The sequence below is a fragment of the Pavona decussata genome, unplaced genomic scaffold (genome assembly GCF_977016875.1).
Source record: "Pavona decussata unplaced genomic scaffold, jaPavDecu1.1 SCAFFOLD_190, whole genome shotgun sequence".
NCBI classification, from domain to species: domain Eukaryota; kingdom Metazoa; phylum Cnidaria; class Anthozoa; order Scleractinia; family Agariciidae; genus Pavona; species Pavona decussata.
The window spans coordinates 2,298,851-2,315,826 of NW_028145599.1; the positions used below are offsets into that span (position 1 = coordinate 2,298,851).

Sequence of the window (16,976 nt, forward strand, 5' to 3'; positions counted from 1 at the left end):
AAACTTTTTACAACTGTATATATTCTTGGTTTTCACGTGACGTCATCAAATTCTAGAATTCAAAACTGGGGGGCCTGCAAAATTTTTACCTTCATTCAAGGAAAGATTACCTAAAAATATGTCTGTTCACAATTTCTTAGCTCGATGTCGTGCTTCCTTTTGAAAATAGAGCAGTTTCAATATCCGAGTTTCATCGTGCGTGACATTAGGAGGACGGCCGTGACAGAGCTATTCCGTATCTTAAAAATGACTCTTCGAGTGATTTTCAGCATTCTAAACAATTTAAGTTTGAGGAGAAATATTAATCTAAACATTCAAAAATTCACAAGGGCAAACAAACATCTTTTCTGGCAAAAGTGAACTCCAGATGTTTTTTCCTATTTCCGGCCGCCATGTTTGTGTCCCTCAGAGGGACACAAACATGGCGTCTCCATACTAAGCTCTATAAATTTATGTGGAACATTTTGTCAAATAACTCGAGTACGGAATGCGGCACAGACCTGACACTTGAACAGATGTCTTATTTATTTATCCTCTATAAGATGTCAATTTCTTGACTTCATTCATGGAATGGTTTCGATTTTTTTTTTCAATGGCGTGACAGTGAAAACCGAGAATAATAATGAAAAGGGGGTCTGGAACCGAGATTAAGAAAAACAATCTTAACATGAATCTGTGAAAAGCTACGACTAATTAATAAAGCATCAGCTTCTCACTGCTGACGTTGACATTAAAAGCTGGCTTTAGTTTTTGAATAAACAAAGTTTTCCTGATTTTACAGTGATAATCACTTTTTCCCAACGCTAAAATATCAAAATGATCCACTTGACATTGTATCCGGAGGTTTTCACATGGTCAGCAATGGCTGACGTGCTTTTATTTTTAACGAGGGCCTTGAAGTGTTCCTTTTTCCTGTCTTGAAGTCGTCGCTTTGTTTTACCGATATAAAAATCATTGCAGTCCTAGCAACCAGCTTTGTAAATGGTTATAGATTGTTGAGAAAAATTCAAGCGCTCCTTGTAAGGAAAGAAAGATTTGATCCGGTGAGGATTTTGAAAAATTATCTTAAGTAGAACATCAGTTTTCTTGTTTAATTAGTTTCACCAACAAAATGTCCAGACCTCTCCTATTATTTTCCAATCACACATTAGTGACTGCGTACGAGTAAGCTGGCGATGCCAGAAGGAGAAGAAGTTACTTCCTTAAGAATGATGTGCGATTCTCTCAGTTACACAGGCATTCTCGGAAAATGAAATCCGAGTCCTACCAACAGGAGTCGAACCTATAACCTTCCGATTACTGGTTCGGATGCTCCACCACTTAGCTACGGGAGACTCGTGGGAACTAAGGCCATTAAACCAGGTTCATGGGACAAACATCCTGCATAGCTCTGATTTGAATAGAATGTCGATGTGTGACACATATATGCGCAATGGGATAAATGATGGTATATTTTAAGGCTGGTGAATACATGAGAATGATGTATGGGTGATTCAGTCAGTGACACAGGTATACTTAGGAAAAGAAAATCCCAGTTCTCCAAACGCGAGTCGAACTAATCACCTTTGGATTACTAGTTCGGAATTACTACTTTGTTCATTGTTTTAAACTTTGAATATTTTTAATAAACTTTGAACAGTTAAAATTCCCGTTGAACCAGAAGCAATTAATTTTATTTCGCTTCTGTTTTGATTAGCATAAATCGTCTTTGGAACAACTGGGTCTGAAAGTCTTCTATAGTACAGTAGCCTGACCAGAGAGAGCAAATATCCAGTGACGAGAATTTAGGAATGATTGATCTGTCCCCATCCTAATTTGTTAACAGAATATTAAAATGATCCTTATCAAAATACACGTGATATGTTTCAATTTCTATCTTCAAAGGAAAACGGTGTTTCAGAGTTTTATCTACGGAGTGCTGCATAAGCGTTTTAGATACCGTTAGAATTATTATTAGAAAATTCTACTTGGAAAACATCCTGGGGTGAGCTTTGGACACATCACGAAAGAGCAAAAAATTTGCACGGGTATCATTTTGTGATTCAGTAGCCTTGCATGAGTGCCTCAAATACAGTAATAGCCCGCGTATAAGAACCTGGGTTTTAAGAACCTGTTAGCCTAAAATTTTCATTTTAAGCCCCCTCCACATAAGAACCTGTTTAGGCTGAAATCTTAAGTTAGGTTCTTATCGGTGGGGTTGCTGTGAAAGTGTATAGGTAGAAACTGCTGAATTAAGATCATCATCTATTTAAAAGTAACTTGACATAACTTTTTTTTTCTTTCAAGCTTAAGTACCACGTTGTATGTCTATTGTGTTTGCCATTCAAATAATTCCTCAAGTATGAATGATTTATTCTGTATTATGAGATGATATTTATAATATATATAGTATATTCAGATGAAATTCATATGACAATATAAGAACCTATTTTAAGAACCTTGGTAGCCTAAATTTGCTTTAAGTACCATTTATATAAGAACCTATTTAGGCTAAATTGAAAAATTCAGGTTCTTATACGTGGGCTATTACTGTATCAGTTTAAACCATGACAAAATAACCGAGTGAAAATATCAGTTTCCTAGAAAATGGTGTTTTTGTGCAGATATTAAGGCGAAAATAGCCATTTTTTAGCCAAAGTACATCTGTTTCTTGCTCGCCAGTAGTGGCACACAAATATGACGTCAACACCTATCACATCAGACAATTTAGTTTTGACAGTGGTAAATAAGCATAGGAAAATGACTCAAACATCGTAAACAAAAGGTATTCTGTCTCGTATTTTCGTGTTCCTAATATGATGAAAAAAAAATTAAAGGTTAAGAGCAACACTTTTTTTAACATTACACGATCTTTTTTTTTTTTTTTTTATCTCTGAGTTCCTGTGTGAAAATGTTTCGCTCGTTCTTCTTGTTGGCTTCGGCCGTTGCATTCCCATACAAATCCTTATAATTCAACGGTTATCTTAATTTATTTATATTTAGCTAATTTGGTTGCCAAACCTTCCTCAGTCAAATCACTATAGCTGGACGCTGTCGTAAGCGACCACCTCTCGTAGGCGACCGCCACCGCCTTTTTGCAATTTTCGATGCTTCTTTTTCTGAACCGGTGTTTATTATTTAGTGTAGACGAGTTAAAAATAGTAATAATTAAAGTTTGTTTTGACACATAACACCACCAAATTATATTCGTTTCATCAACTAGTGATAGCTCACACATTTCTTGACATAATTTAATTAAAGAGTTATTTCATGTTCATTTGCACATTAATAAATTGGGAGTTTCAAAGAATGAGTCCTTCCTTCAAATGCTTGAATTTTTCAGAATCCAAATCACTGCTCAACAAACGAACAAATGAACCCACAGTTGGAAACCCATTGTAAAAACTGTCATGGTATTTTTCGTAAGTAATAAAGGTTTGGTTAGTAGGTCCAGGAATGCAACTCTGTTGGTACCAGCCAAAGTGCGGTGCCTACCTACGTGTGGTGACCGAGCCTTTCAGTCGGCTGCTCCGAAACTATGGAAAAGTCTTCCGGGGGAGATCAGAAACATTCAGATGCTCACACCTTTTAAACAAGCTCTCAAAACATACTTTTTCAAGATAGCTTTTAATTGATTTACTTACACATTTTTATGATGGCTTTTAACCGATTTATTAATTTGATCTTATTGCTGTTATGCGCATATGAAAATATTTCTATTGTATATGCGCAATATAAGTTTTATATTTATTATTTATTATAGATAAACTGTGATCAGACTCAATGCACTTTCCTCACTTTCCAAGTTAGTGGTTGCAGCGAAACTGAAAAATCAAATATAATTGACAAATCATTTTACTTTCACAACCAGTAGAAGCAGCTGATTCCTGAGTGACTAATTTCTAATTTCTGATTTCTGAGTGACTAATTTCTGACTAATTTCTGAGTGGAATGCCTGTAAACTAGCTTTGGATAGCTAAGTGCATTTCCACTATAAACAAAGCATTTATTGTTATTATTTACAAGTGAATTTGCATAAATACTGGTTGCGCGTGATGCAACCAACTCACGAACTTCCATTGGTTTTCTGCAAGCAATCTCGTCCTTAGAGTGTGACGCCCGACCGAGGCCACGATTTTTGATGGCAACCAAAATTATTCCCACCTCTGAATTTTGATTGACGATATCTATGAACTTATTTTCGTTACTTGCTTAGCTTCAGATAGTTAAATGACGAAACAAGGGAAGGTAACTTTTCCCGTTATCATCAAATTATTCCTTTCCATTTATTTTGGCGCAGAACGTTTAAAAAAAAAAGCGTGGATATCGATTATATCGCCACTGAAAAATATCTTTTCCGCATTATAAACAATTAATCCAATAATAATAATAATAATAATAATAATAATAATAATAATAATAATAATAATAATAATAATAATAATAATAATTTCCCATTTTTATTTTCCCATTTCAATTTCCAATTTCACATTCCCCATTCCCGGTTCCTCGTTCCCCGTTCCCCGTTCCTCGTTCTACAATTTAGTAACATCAGGTTAATTATCAATAAAATTTTCAGAACTAATTAACAAACCCTTTTGAGCGGAACAAGTCAGACTGTTTGTTTGTCGAGTTTGAGCGTTATATTGATCTCTTATGAAGAACAGTTTCGATTCATAAATTAAACAACAAAGTTTACTCTGGCATTGTCTCAAGATCTTGTCCTCTACTTTTTCTTAAGCCGATTTTTCAAGTCACTTTCAATCGTCGATCCCCTGTGATTGAAACTAAAAGAACCAGCGGCATAAGAAATGTTCGCAGTCTAAGAAGCGCAATAAATTAATAACGCAAGAAATGAACAGCAGTTTTTCCCGGCTCTTGAAATTGTGTCACCCGCCACAAAATTAAAACCAAGGCTCAGAGAAGCCAACTAAATTCTTGGGGAGAAGTTTTGTGAACGATTTAGTTGCGTTGTTGATATTGCACTCAGCAGGACAAAAATCCACGACAAAATTAATTTAATACTCACGCAGCCTTTTTGCCACATCTGTATGGATCATATCCCTTGAATTCTTCCTGAGTAATCGGTCTTGTGTCTTAACTTTCACTTCAACGAATTTTTCTGTACGATTCATCTTAATCTACATTTTGTTGACTTCGTATTCCTGAAACATTGTTAATTTGACATGCTTGCTGCCTCCCCACCCCATCCCCTTCCCCGTACAAAGATGTAAAAAAAAAAAAAAAAAAAAAATGACAGATCATCACACTGGACAAAGCGTTTTCTTATTCGAGGTCACGGTTTCTGAGCTGAAATAGTATAATTTATGGTTGACATTGATCAAAAGTAAAAGGGTTATGTATTTGGCCTTTCAGGTGTAAAATACAAAGAATCAAAGAAGATTGCATTACGTACTTCACCATTGAAATCATTCAGAGTCACCCCCAGGTCGCCCCCTTTTCTCCACCCTCCCACTCCACCCACCCTCGTTAATTGTTGATGTAGCTAAACATCATAAACAACAACTTGAATTTTCGCGTTCATCAGTCAAATAAACCAAAGAGCGGAAGTCTTTTTACTGAGCTACACTTACCATTTGACTTCAGAGGAGAGAGAATCAAAATGTTTCGCTTGTTCTTCGTGTTGGCGTTTGGCGTTTTCTTGGCCGGTTCTTTCGGAAAAAAGCAGAGGAAGTCTGCAAATCAGGTAACGCCTGAGAAATAAGTTGCATATATATATATAACTATAAATTTTGGAAGCGGTCAGTGAAGTGGTTTCTCGCACTTTTTGTTTTCGAAAAAATCTATCATCGTGAATTGATCACCCACCTCTAAATTTTGGCGCTGTCGCACTTTAAACTAAAAGTGGAACTATTTCTAGAAAGGTATGTTCAATTGCAAAATGCAAAACTTGGGAAAAAACTGATTTATCCAGAATTTGTATAGAGCATGCTTTTAGCTTTCCAGTCCCCTGGGCAGGCGCCCTTCTCCTCTCCTCCTCCCTACAAAATGCGCTGCCCAGTCTCCTCTCATTGTAGACGCCTGGCAAAGAATATTTACGTTTTTTTAATGTTTATAAGGGAAAAGAATTTGATCTTCAGAATCCAAGTGTAATTCCAGCGATTTTTAGCGAGGATTTGGGGCTGTGTGGTCAAAGATTGTTGGTTGATAATTATACTCAGAGCGGGATTTCTTGGGCCAAGTAAGGACTATGTAGGACTGTGCGAATTTTTGTCGATCGATCTACACCACTGAGGAATTGATTATTTTTGTTCTAGTCGTTTTGGAATTTTGTTATGTTTTAAGTGAGAAAATATTGCATTGCCTTACAATGCAATCAATCTCTTGATTATTGCCAAACAAAGTAAACTTATAATCATAATGGCAGAATCTTATCCATCATTTGGGTGGCACACGTGAGTACATGTAGGCTTTTATCTTTCTAAAATTATAGACTAATGTACCCACAAGCAAGTCAAAAAGCTGTGAAGCTGTTTCTCAAGCCTGTGGCTGTAAAGATGGTAAGTAAATTGAAAATCTTTAAATTGTTGTTAATTACTGAGTGACCAATCAATTCCTCTCAATCTGTTTTTTACAAGTCACTGTTGACCGTTTGATCCCTATTAGGCCACCCCTTTTTTTCTCCATTTACCATCCACGTCTTCATGTAGGACCAATATTTTAGTTTTGTGCCTCAGTCTTGTGGAAAACTCTCTCAGCTGCAATTAGTAACTGAACATTGTTGTGTATGAAAATGACAGAATTTGTCAATTTCTTAATAGGCAGTGACCAAGTTGTCAGTTATTTTACGGGGGATGGGGAGTAGGGGAACTCTTTTAATTCCCAGATGTAACCTTTGTTTTCCAACATGATGGCAGAATGCAACCGCTGTTATCGTTGTCAGTCGCTCTAACTTAATGATTTCAAGTAGCAAAAGTTACAATAATAATCAAAATACATACAAAAGTACTGTACGAAGATATGCCAGGCTAAACAGGGAATGCATTTACAATACGCAAACTAAAAGTATATGTATAGGATTGCTTTGGAAAAGGCGATAATGAAAGGTTGTTGAGTGTTATTAAGGATTACAATAATTTTGTGTTACACAAAATTCAAATCACGGTGCGCAATGCATCAAGGGTGGAAATGGGCTTTTAACATACAGTGTAGCTTTGTTGGAATTAACCCTGCAGTTTGGCTGAATTAAGACATTTGCTCATGACAGAATTTAAGGATGTGATGGTTTTATAGCCTGCATGTGAACTGTGTCTTTGACACCGTTCTTTTTATTTTCCTTCTCCTTACCTTCTTTACAAATGGCACATGTTAATAATATTTACATGTAAGACTTTCTGATCATGAGACAGCAGAACTTACAATTCTGTTTTGTTCTCAGTCTTGTACATAAAAGAAATCTAGACTTTGAGATGGCTTTGTGTTTCAGAGAGACTAATTTCACCAGCCCTTTCTAGACTTTGCACTCTCTCTATATCTTAAGGTTTTCACTGCTGATCCTGTTCCCTTTCTCCCTCCCAACTATTATGAGCTCCAGTGTTTTAATGTTCCCTTTGTTTTTTAGATTATTTTTGGTCAAAAAGGTACAATGTAGTTGCTTGCTGTATGTAAATACCAAGGATTTTAATTGAAAATTTTTTGTTTAAATACTAGTAAAATAAATTGTCTTTTGATGTCCATTATCAGCTCATGAATTGTTGCAAACAGTGGCATGAATTGTGTCTGTGGATTAAAATTGATTTCCAAGAACCAGCTTTACTTGACGTATGAATCCCAAGTGTGACAGTGTTTTACCCTTTGACGTGTTCTGTAGTTTTTATCTGTCCTTTATTATGCATAATACATGTATTTCCTTTAATTTTTTGCAGGGAAGGATGGAAAAGATGGGCAAAATGGTGTGTATTCAATAACTTCAAAAAAAGTGTTATGAAACATAATATACTTAATGTAGGCTGCATAATTACAGCTGTATGTAACCTGAGCCTTATTAAATGTTTCAGGAATCTAGTTTTTGTTTAGAATTGTGCTGCACAGATAACTATTGGTTAAATAAATGGCAGCTTTAATTTTACAGTGGCAGTACTCTTTGTAACTCAAACCTCAACTAAGTCGAACCAAAATCGATTTCCCCTGGATTTCTGTCTGACAGCTCATGTACATTGACTATAATTTTACCCTTGGTAGCTCAAACCAGGGCTCAATGACTCAAATCTTGAACCCCTTACTCAAAGCAATTTGCATTGCCCTTCAGGTCATTTTCTTTAATATAACTAATAATACCCTCAATAACTTGAACCTTGCTTGTCTTTGAAACCTGCAAAGTTCGCACTGCCTCAGGTCTTCTCCTGCTGCTAATTTACTTTGTTTTGTTTCACATCACATTAAATTTTTACATTCTGATTTATAATTTAGCAATACAGTATTGTTCCATTTTCACTCGACTTTTCTGGGATTGAATTTGATTAAAATTTACATGTATGAAGACAAATACACTGACAGACGAAACATTGTTTTTCCCTTATTCCTCGTCATTTGTTCTCAACTCTTGATGACTTGAACCTTTTTCAATGTCCGTGAATGATTCGAATTATCAGTTGTCGACTGTATGATTATGTAATTTTATAAACTCTTTCATTGTTTTCTTTATCACAAGTAACTCAGACCATGGACACATGCAAGCTGAGAAGTTTTGATAAAATAATGATTAGAACTTCTACCTCTTCTTATAAACTATTCTCTTGGAACTTTTCAACATTAATGGTTTAATAGTATGCCCAGCTATAAAACAATGCAAGTTTCTAATCAGCTTATGTGGGTGTCAATATCATTTTAATTTTTTTTTACTTTCACAGGCAAAGACGGACGCGATGGAGTAAATGGTGAATTTTTTGTAGTCAAATTTTTTCCAGAATTTAATGTATTTGTTCTCCCAAATACTACAGTACTTTAATAATGAGAGGCCCTAAATTTTCATTTTAATGTGTATTATATTTTATTGTTCTTATTTCAATCATTGTGGGATATTTAGCACATTATAACTGATCATCGTTGGTACAAGCTCAATACAGTGTATAATATAATTATTTCCCTTCCATCTTACCTTGTGTGTTACAAGCATTCAGGTTGGCCAGATTTCCAGAGGCGTCTGTTACTGTGTACAATGAAGTTTAAAATACATGGTGGGGAGGGGGGGGAGGGGGGGCTGGTATTTGCAAACAAGTCAATAAGAACTTTACATCACATGGCTAGTTCAGTGGATATGTTGAAAGGCCCGAGCTAAGACCCCAGGAGGTACATACAGCTGTACATAGTTGGCTGTTAACTTAACATAGAGCTATTTAATATAACTAATCTTGGTAAACTCTCTTACTGTACATGTACATGTACAACCACCTTTTAGTGTTACATGGAAATAATAGAAATAAATAAATTAAAGTAAAAATTAAATGTTGATGGGGATGTTCAGTAATTTATTAATATACATGTAGATGAAAAAATCTGGCCAAAATTCAGGCCTCGCTACTATAGCGATTGTTACTATAGCGAGGCCTGAATTCTGGCTGGGTTTTTTCATCTACATTGGTAAAATGTATCCATTTACTGGCTGTAGTGTATTGCGTGACGTCACGTGAATTGCAGATTGATTATGCAAATACAGTTGAGTTGGGCACATGGCCGCCTGTTAGTAGTTGCTTGTTCGTTCGTCATATTGCTCCTCCCGTGAATACACTTCATTTGGCGACGAGGATTCCACATGGCGACTTTATTCGGTAGAGTAAATACATTTGATGAGAAGACAGAAACTTGGGAGCATTTTACAGATCGCTTAGGACATTATTTTGATGCAAATGGTATCGGCGATGAGTCCCCGGGGGACAAAGCGAAACGGCAAGCAATTCTGTTGAGTATGTGTGGAAGCAAGACGTACAAGTTGATGTGTGACCCTCTAGCCCCAGCAAAACCGGGAGAAAAATCGTACCAGGAACTGGTAAAGCTTTATCAGGATCATTTAGCTCCAAAGCCATCGGAAATTGTTCAAAGGTTTAAGTTCAACAACCGTTTTCGCACCGAAGGAGAATCAGTAGCAGATTTTGTGGCAGCGCTGAGGAATTTGGCCGAACACTGTGAGTATGGAGATACTCTGGAGACAATGCTGAGAGACAGGATTGCGTGTGGAATCCGGGATGAGAAGATACAACGACATCTGCTTGTGGAAAAGAAATTGACCTTCCAGAAGGCATATGAAATCGCAACCGCCATGGAAGTCACAATGAAAAATATGACAGTGCTTCAGGAATCGAAGGAGTCGGAGTCGGTAAACAAGGTAACGGTACAGGCAGAAGGGACGGACGGCCGTCGCAGACCTCGGAGATCGGTTTGTTTTCGGTGTGGTGGGAACCATAGTGCACAAGCATGCCGGTTTAAGGACCTGAACTGTTACTATTGCAAACAAAAAGACCACATTGCCGACAGGTGTCCAAATCGCGACAAAAATCAGTCAAGAGGTGAAAAGCAAGATGTGCAACCGAACAAAAGTGATCAGAGGGGATATTCTGGCAAGCAGAGGTCAGGTAACTTACACCAGTTAGAGGATGTTGTTAATGTTTTTGATGAGGATGCTGGGGAGGAGGGAGATGTGTATGGCAAGCTGTTTTGTGTGAATTCAAGTAGAGGCCACAACCCTTACAAAGTAACAGTGTTAGTGAATGGAGTGAATGTTACAATGGAAATTGATACTGGGGCCTCAACAACTGTTGTTGATGAGAAAACCTTCCACACTTTGTGTCATCCGGGTAGAGTGTTGGAACTGAACGCTGTGAATACTGCACTGCGTACCTATACAGGGGATATGATTCCTGTAGTGGGGGAGTGTGAGTTGGAAGTAGAGTGTGATGGTTTTAAAGGCCTTCTACCAGCTGTGGTAATCAGGGGAGAGGGTCCATATTTGATGGGCCGTAACTGGCTTCAGCACATTTCTTTAAATTGGAGTGAAATTTTCCATCTTTCCGCCATGGATAAGGACTTGAATGAGATGTTGGAGACACATGCTTCCAGTTTCCAAGAGGGTCTGGGTAAAGTGGCAGGAGTGAAGGCGAAAATAGGGAGTTTAAGCAAATCGCTACGGCGAGCCTCACTACGGCTACCGGAAGTAAAATAATCCACTTACGAGTCATTGCGCATGTCAGTCGTTCGCATCCAGCCGTAGCGCAATCTCGTCCCCAGAGCCCGCGCACGTTTTAGGCCAGCGGTGGCCACACGTCCACGAGCTCTGGCTTAATCAGAAACCGGAAGCAAGGATCCTGCTTCCGGTTTAAAGGGGGATACTGCTGACCGAGAGAAAGACAGCCTCTGATAAAGAGCATCGAAGGCCAAAAAAACGAGTGAAAAAGGTGACAACCTCTATCCCTCCCGTTTGCCAGTGATTGTCATTCATGTGAGACTTCCTTGAAAACGAAACAAAGGCTTCGTAAAATCTGGGTTTGGTTTAAGGATTGTCGACGATTTGCCTCTCTCAACCACGACAGATGACAAATTCATTTTGTTCATTTTCAGGTCGTTTTAAAAAACCAAACATTTTCCATAGACAGGGGCAAAAAAAAAAAACATATATAGGCTATGGCAATTAGAAACCATTTGTTGTACTATACTCATTTGGAGTTAAATCAAGCTTCTCTTCGCCTGTAAATGTAGTTTTAAAAACTTTAAAATGGGGGTGAATATACGCAGTCTACGCAGTATCAGATAGCCAAGTTTTTTCATGACACCATGGTAAAGTTAATAGCGAAACGAAAATAGAGCCTGGTCGGAGGTTATATAAGCCTTAACTAAAACAGGGTTAAGATTTTCAAACAACATTCGAGAAACTTCAGCAAGATACCGTTCCTAACCTGATTGCCGTCGACAAAAAATACCAACAATTGTTTACAAATGTAAGCTTTTTTTTTCCGCCGTGAAATTTACAAACGATAGGTTTCACAAGATCAGTTTTTGCTTACCCAGATACCATGATCCCAGAATAAATACAATATAATAGCAGAAGCATTTAATAACAAGACACAACTCTGTAAACGTTCAACCGAAAAAACCAGCAACTTGAAAATCTAAGCTTACCAGAAAGATGGCAATTTTTTTTTCAATTCACACACTCGGTGTAAGCTTACCGGTAAGAAACTCACCCGTTGGTTTTCCTTGTTCAAGTTCAATTATGTTTCTGCTGGGCTGCTGAGAGAATATCTGTTCCTGTTCAACAAAGTAATCTTCTATAAATTCTGTCCCAGTCAGATCAACTCGCAGACTAAGCGGTGCGAATGGATTACAAGTTTGCTTCTTTCAGTTCTTTCAACAGCACGAGAAAGGCTGTTACACTCGTATCCGCTTTAAACAATGTTAAGAACCATTTTAAACGGCCATCATTGACAATGAACCACATTTCAGAGTCGATAATTAGAGGAGTTGTACCGAAAATTGTCAGGTCCGTCGTTAACTCGACCGTCGCAAGTGCCAACTGTCATTCAGCTTTGTCAAACGCTGCAACATATCACAGCGGTTTTCGCGCCTTTTCCGTTTAGTCATGTGATTTGACTTGTTATCTTTTTCGTGTTTACTCACGGCAAAAAAAAGGCGTGTGAAAATTTAGCATTTAGATTCTATGGCGGTTTTTGCTTCGATATCTTTGACAGTCTATTCCATTTCTTGTTTTGAAACCTCCGATCCAGTTCGAAGACACTTCCGGTAAAATGTATTAGCCAATCAGATTTCGATTTGCTGGATTTTGACATTGATTAGCCCAGAGGTCTTGCTTCCTTGGTGCTGACCAAAAGGAATGCAGCCTCTGGGAACGAGATTGGCCGTAGCGGGAAATCCTTCTACGCCAGTTGGAAGGTTTTGGCGTAGTCTGTGGTACGTGGACTTATGTCGCTTCTTTCTCCGCTTTATACAGACTCTTGAGCAATTTTAGCGAATGAAATACATTTAAAAATCCTTAGAAATAGTTTATCGTGAATATTTATCAAGCTCCCTGCTCCTTACCGAGTGAATCTGACTTATTTTTGCATCCTGGCCGGTTTGTCGAAGGATCAAAGCAGTGAGCACATGGCGAACGTAGCGAACGGCAGGAGAAATGCGTAAGTACAAAGTCCAAGTTTTCCTTTTCAAAGCTCAAAGACTACTTGAAATTCAAATAACTGAAGCTGAGGAATGACCAGAGTTATGAAGGCCGGGACCGTGTAGAAACTTTGATTTGGTGTATAGAGGCTCCAAATTGGCATTTTTACCACACGTAATATAATTCACTCATTCACAGGAACGCTTACATTTTTTCCAGACGTTGGAATCTATTAACAGCTGGTCAGACAAGTGTTAAAGAAACGCATTCAATTAACATCTATTTTGAATTTTAATTTTAATGTGCACTGGCCAATTTTGGATTTTGCATGCGTTTTATATGTGTTGGTGGACGTTTGTAATGAATATAAATAGGCTTACATGTTTATTGGGAGCGAGTCTCCCTGTTTTTATAGTTAAAATATATGAAATTTACACCTCATTTTCACTTTTTCAAGTTAAATTTACCATATGGTGTTACATTTTGATTCCTCTACTGGGATGTATTTAACTGTACCTTTTGTGACCTTTTGTATATAAAATAATTCAGGGATCTTTCTCAAATGAAATTCTTCTTGATTATATGTAAGTCGGTGGTGGTTAGAAACAAAAAGCAGCCCAGAATACAACTTCTCTTGTGCAATTATATTGAGCCAAACCAAATTTACATGTAGTTGAACTGTGTGTTGAATAAGCTTTGTGATTTCCTATCCAGGCCTATGGAGTGGACAGAAATGCATGATACTTTGTTATGCCGGGAGGTACTACTAGAAGAACCTTACAAGTATAAGAAAGGAAGTAATGAAAAAGGAAAAAAGTGGTCTGAAATAGCTGAAGCCTTGAATAAGAATCAAGAGGTGAAATTTAAAGTCACACAAAGAGGTGTCCGAGAAAAGATGGAACGGCTTCAAAAGAGGTACTTGGAAAAAAAGAAAGAGGAAGAATCAGCTAGTGGAATCGCAGTGGATGATTTAACTGAACTTGAAACCTTAATTGATGAAATAATAGAGCGGGAAAAGTTGGCAGAGGAAACCAGAGATTCCGAGGGAACCTCAAAGAAGATTGAGGTAGACAAACAAACTGCAGAGAAAATGCGAAAAGAGGCCATGGAGCGATTCGGAGAGACAAAGAAGAGATCCGAAGCTGAGGGTGATGAAGTAAGGCAGACAAAACGCAGGCGGAGTGGAAATGATGCAGTGCAATTTTTGAAGGAAAAAGCAGAGAAGGAAAATGAGTTTCGAACGGAAGAACTTGCCTTAAAGAAACAACACCAACAACAAGAAGCTGCCAGACAGGGACAGATTTTAGCCATGATGCAGCAGCAACAACAACAGACAGCAGCCATGATCGAAAATCGAAAGATTGCTACCAAAGAAATCTTAGAACATGGTTCAAGATCTTTACCTTTTTGTATTGTTGATGTTACCCTTTGCAGGTCTTTTTGTGTTAACTTGGGCTGTTGTCATTAGTGAATGCTTTCAACCCAAAGTTCAGTTTTTAATTAGAAGTAGACAGGCATATGCTGTGATTTAAATTTGTTTTTGGTTTAAAATTTTTAAACCAGTTTGGTTTTTCTATTTTCCTTGACTTAAAAAAAAAAAGGAAAATAAAAATAAAACTATCAAATAAAATTTTGGACCAGAAACAAACTGAAACCCCTCGAAAAAATAAATGTGAAATGACACTAGTTGGAAGAATTTGAAAGTTCATCAAAGTTTTACTCAAAGATTAAATGTTAAAATGTTATTATTTCAATTCTACTTACAGCAACTTAACGTTTGTGCCTTATCATAAAAAGGTCTTTGGTTGTGAAACATACATGTACAATTGACAGTTGAGTTTATGTTCCATTTCTCATTTGGGAAAAAAGCCTCACCATTACTGAGACTCAGCTCTAGGAACTCTTAACTTAAATGCAATAAATGCTAAATTTTTACTCTTTTTTAGGCAAAGTAATCTTCCAAACTGGGTGGGTCAAGCTCAAAAAACTCTGATGTTTGGTTGCCATAGAGGCATGTGAGTGCATTCCTAAGAAGTGCACACACCACATACATTTTCCCCACACTGCTTAATCCAATCTTCAGATTTTTTTTGAAGTCCAAAAAATAATTTATGATGTCCCCAAACAACCACTCCACTGAGGACCGAACTTCACTCATTGCTGAATTGTATGCCTGCATTTGAGGAGTTAACACTCCATTGCGAAATGGCGCCTGCAAATGAACCCTCAGGGGATAGGCGGGGTCGCCATAGATGCACATTGGCTGCCCATGGAGATTGAAAGCAAACATCTGTAAACTCTGCAGAAGCTGAGAATCCCGAAGCATTCCAGCATCGTGCCTTCTTCCTTCTAGGAAAAATTAAAAAATATGTTTGTTATCTGCAGATAATGTCGGTATCAATAATTATTTAGGTCAATCCAGGGGCGGTGCCTCGCATGGTCGTCCCGTTGCACCTACCATTTTTGGGTCTCGCTTCTTTTTTTGATTATTTATGTTATATACTGTAAGTGGAGTACCCAATAAAGCTGTTAAAAAAAAAACTTAAAAAAAATCAGATTCCAATATTTCAGACAAACTACTGTCAATCCCTACCATGCATCCTATACCCTGCATTATTCAGACAACAACAATGCTCAAGTGAAAGCAATACTTTTCTTTAGACTTACAATTTTGACCAGTCTTAGTGGTGGTCTAGGGGAGGGCTCCACCCCCCTTAGACCCACCCCCCATTCTTGAGCACCTGGATCTGCCACTGACTTCCACCTTTTACAGGTAAGGGAAACTTCAAGAACAGAAGTACTTACCAACAGGGCCATACAGGTTTCCAATGATCCCATTTGGCAGAGCTAGGGACTGGAATTTTAAAGCATGCACTCTTTATGACCGTTGTAGACAATTCTCTGATTATTATCTGGCCTCGCGATAGGCCTAACTGTTCCGTCAATAAAACCAAAACAGTTCTGCAATGGGGACCCTCTTTGGGAGATAACTTGGGCATAGGTTTGCAATGCTGGTGGGTTCAAAACTGCGGGATTCCAATCGATAATTCGATGACTTTGGGCTGTATAGATGTAATCAAGCACCTCGTTTGTTACCATGCTCAAAACAGGGACAGGACGACCGAACCGTGGTACCATGTCACTGTACCGGCAAGGGTAAGCAAAGCGTTTTAGCAGCATACAAAGGGCTTCTGTGCCCTCGGCTTTGCTTCGCTGATTACAGCTAATCCAATCTGGGATTTGAAGTGCTTCTGCGAGTGCAGGTATATCTCGCTTCTTCACTCGAAATTCCGCAAGGCATTCATCATCTTCCATATCATCAAGGTCGAAGAGTGGATATGAACTGTACGGCAGGTCTAAGTTTGGACTCTGGTACTGTTCGTACAAAATCAGGAGTTCTTCGTCGTTAAGAATCCCTTGATCATAGCAAAGTAAAACGAAATCCCTTGTTTCTTTGAACGAAGTCATTTAGACGTACGAAGCCTCGAAGACGCTTATGAGTCTTAAAAACTTCTCAGCCGTACTATTTGTATTTCGCGTTGCTTAAAGTTGAATTTTGGCGGGCTACGGCGAAGTACTCTCCCCAGACCTCCTTAACCACGATAGCCGTAGCAGCGCCAGCCGTAGCGATTTGCTTAAACTCCCTAATCTATGTCAACCCTACGGAGAGGCATCGATTCCTTAAATCCAGGCCTGTAGCCTAAGTCCTGCGTGAAAAAATTGAAACAGAGTTGGATCGTCTAGTCAAAGAAGGAACTATAGAACGAGTTGAATTCTCCGAGTGGGCCACACCCATCGTCCCCATTGTTAAAGAGGATGGCACTATCAGGATTTGTGGGGATTGCAAGCAAACGATTAATCAAGCAGCCAAGTT

General features: G+C 38.1%; 2 pseudogenes across 1 annotated transcript; one reads left to right on the plus strand and one right to left on the minus strand.

Moving 5' to 3' along the window:
• The first annotated feature begins 12,852 nt into the window (after positions 1-12,852).
• LOC146462333 (uncharacterized) lies at positions 12,853-14,796 on the plus strand (annotated as a pseudogene). The gene is made up of 2 exons (XR_014857161.1): positions 12,853-13,121; positions 13,817-14,796. The product of XR_014857161.1 is annotated as an uncharacterized LOC146462333 (transcript).
• Positions 14,797-14,889: 93 nt separating this feature from the next.
• Positions 14,890-16,756, minus strand: LOC146462334 (uncharacterized; annotated as a pseudogene).
• Between the last annotated feature and the right edge of the window lie 220 nt (positions 16,757-16,976).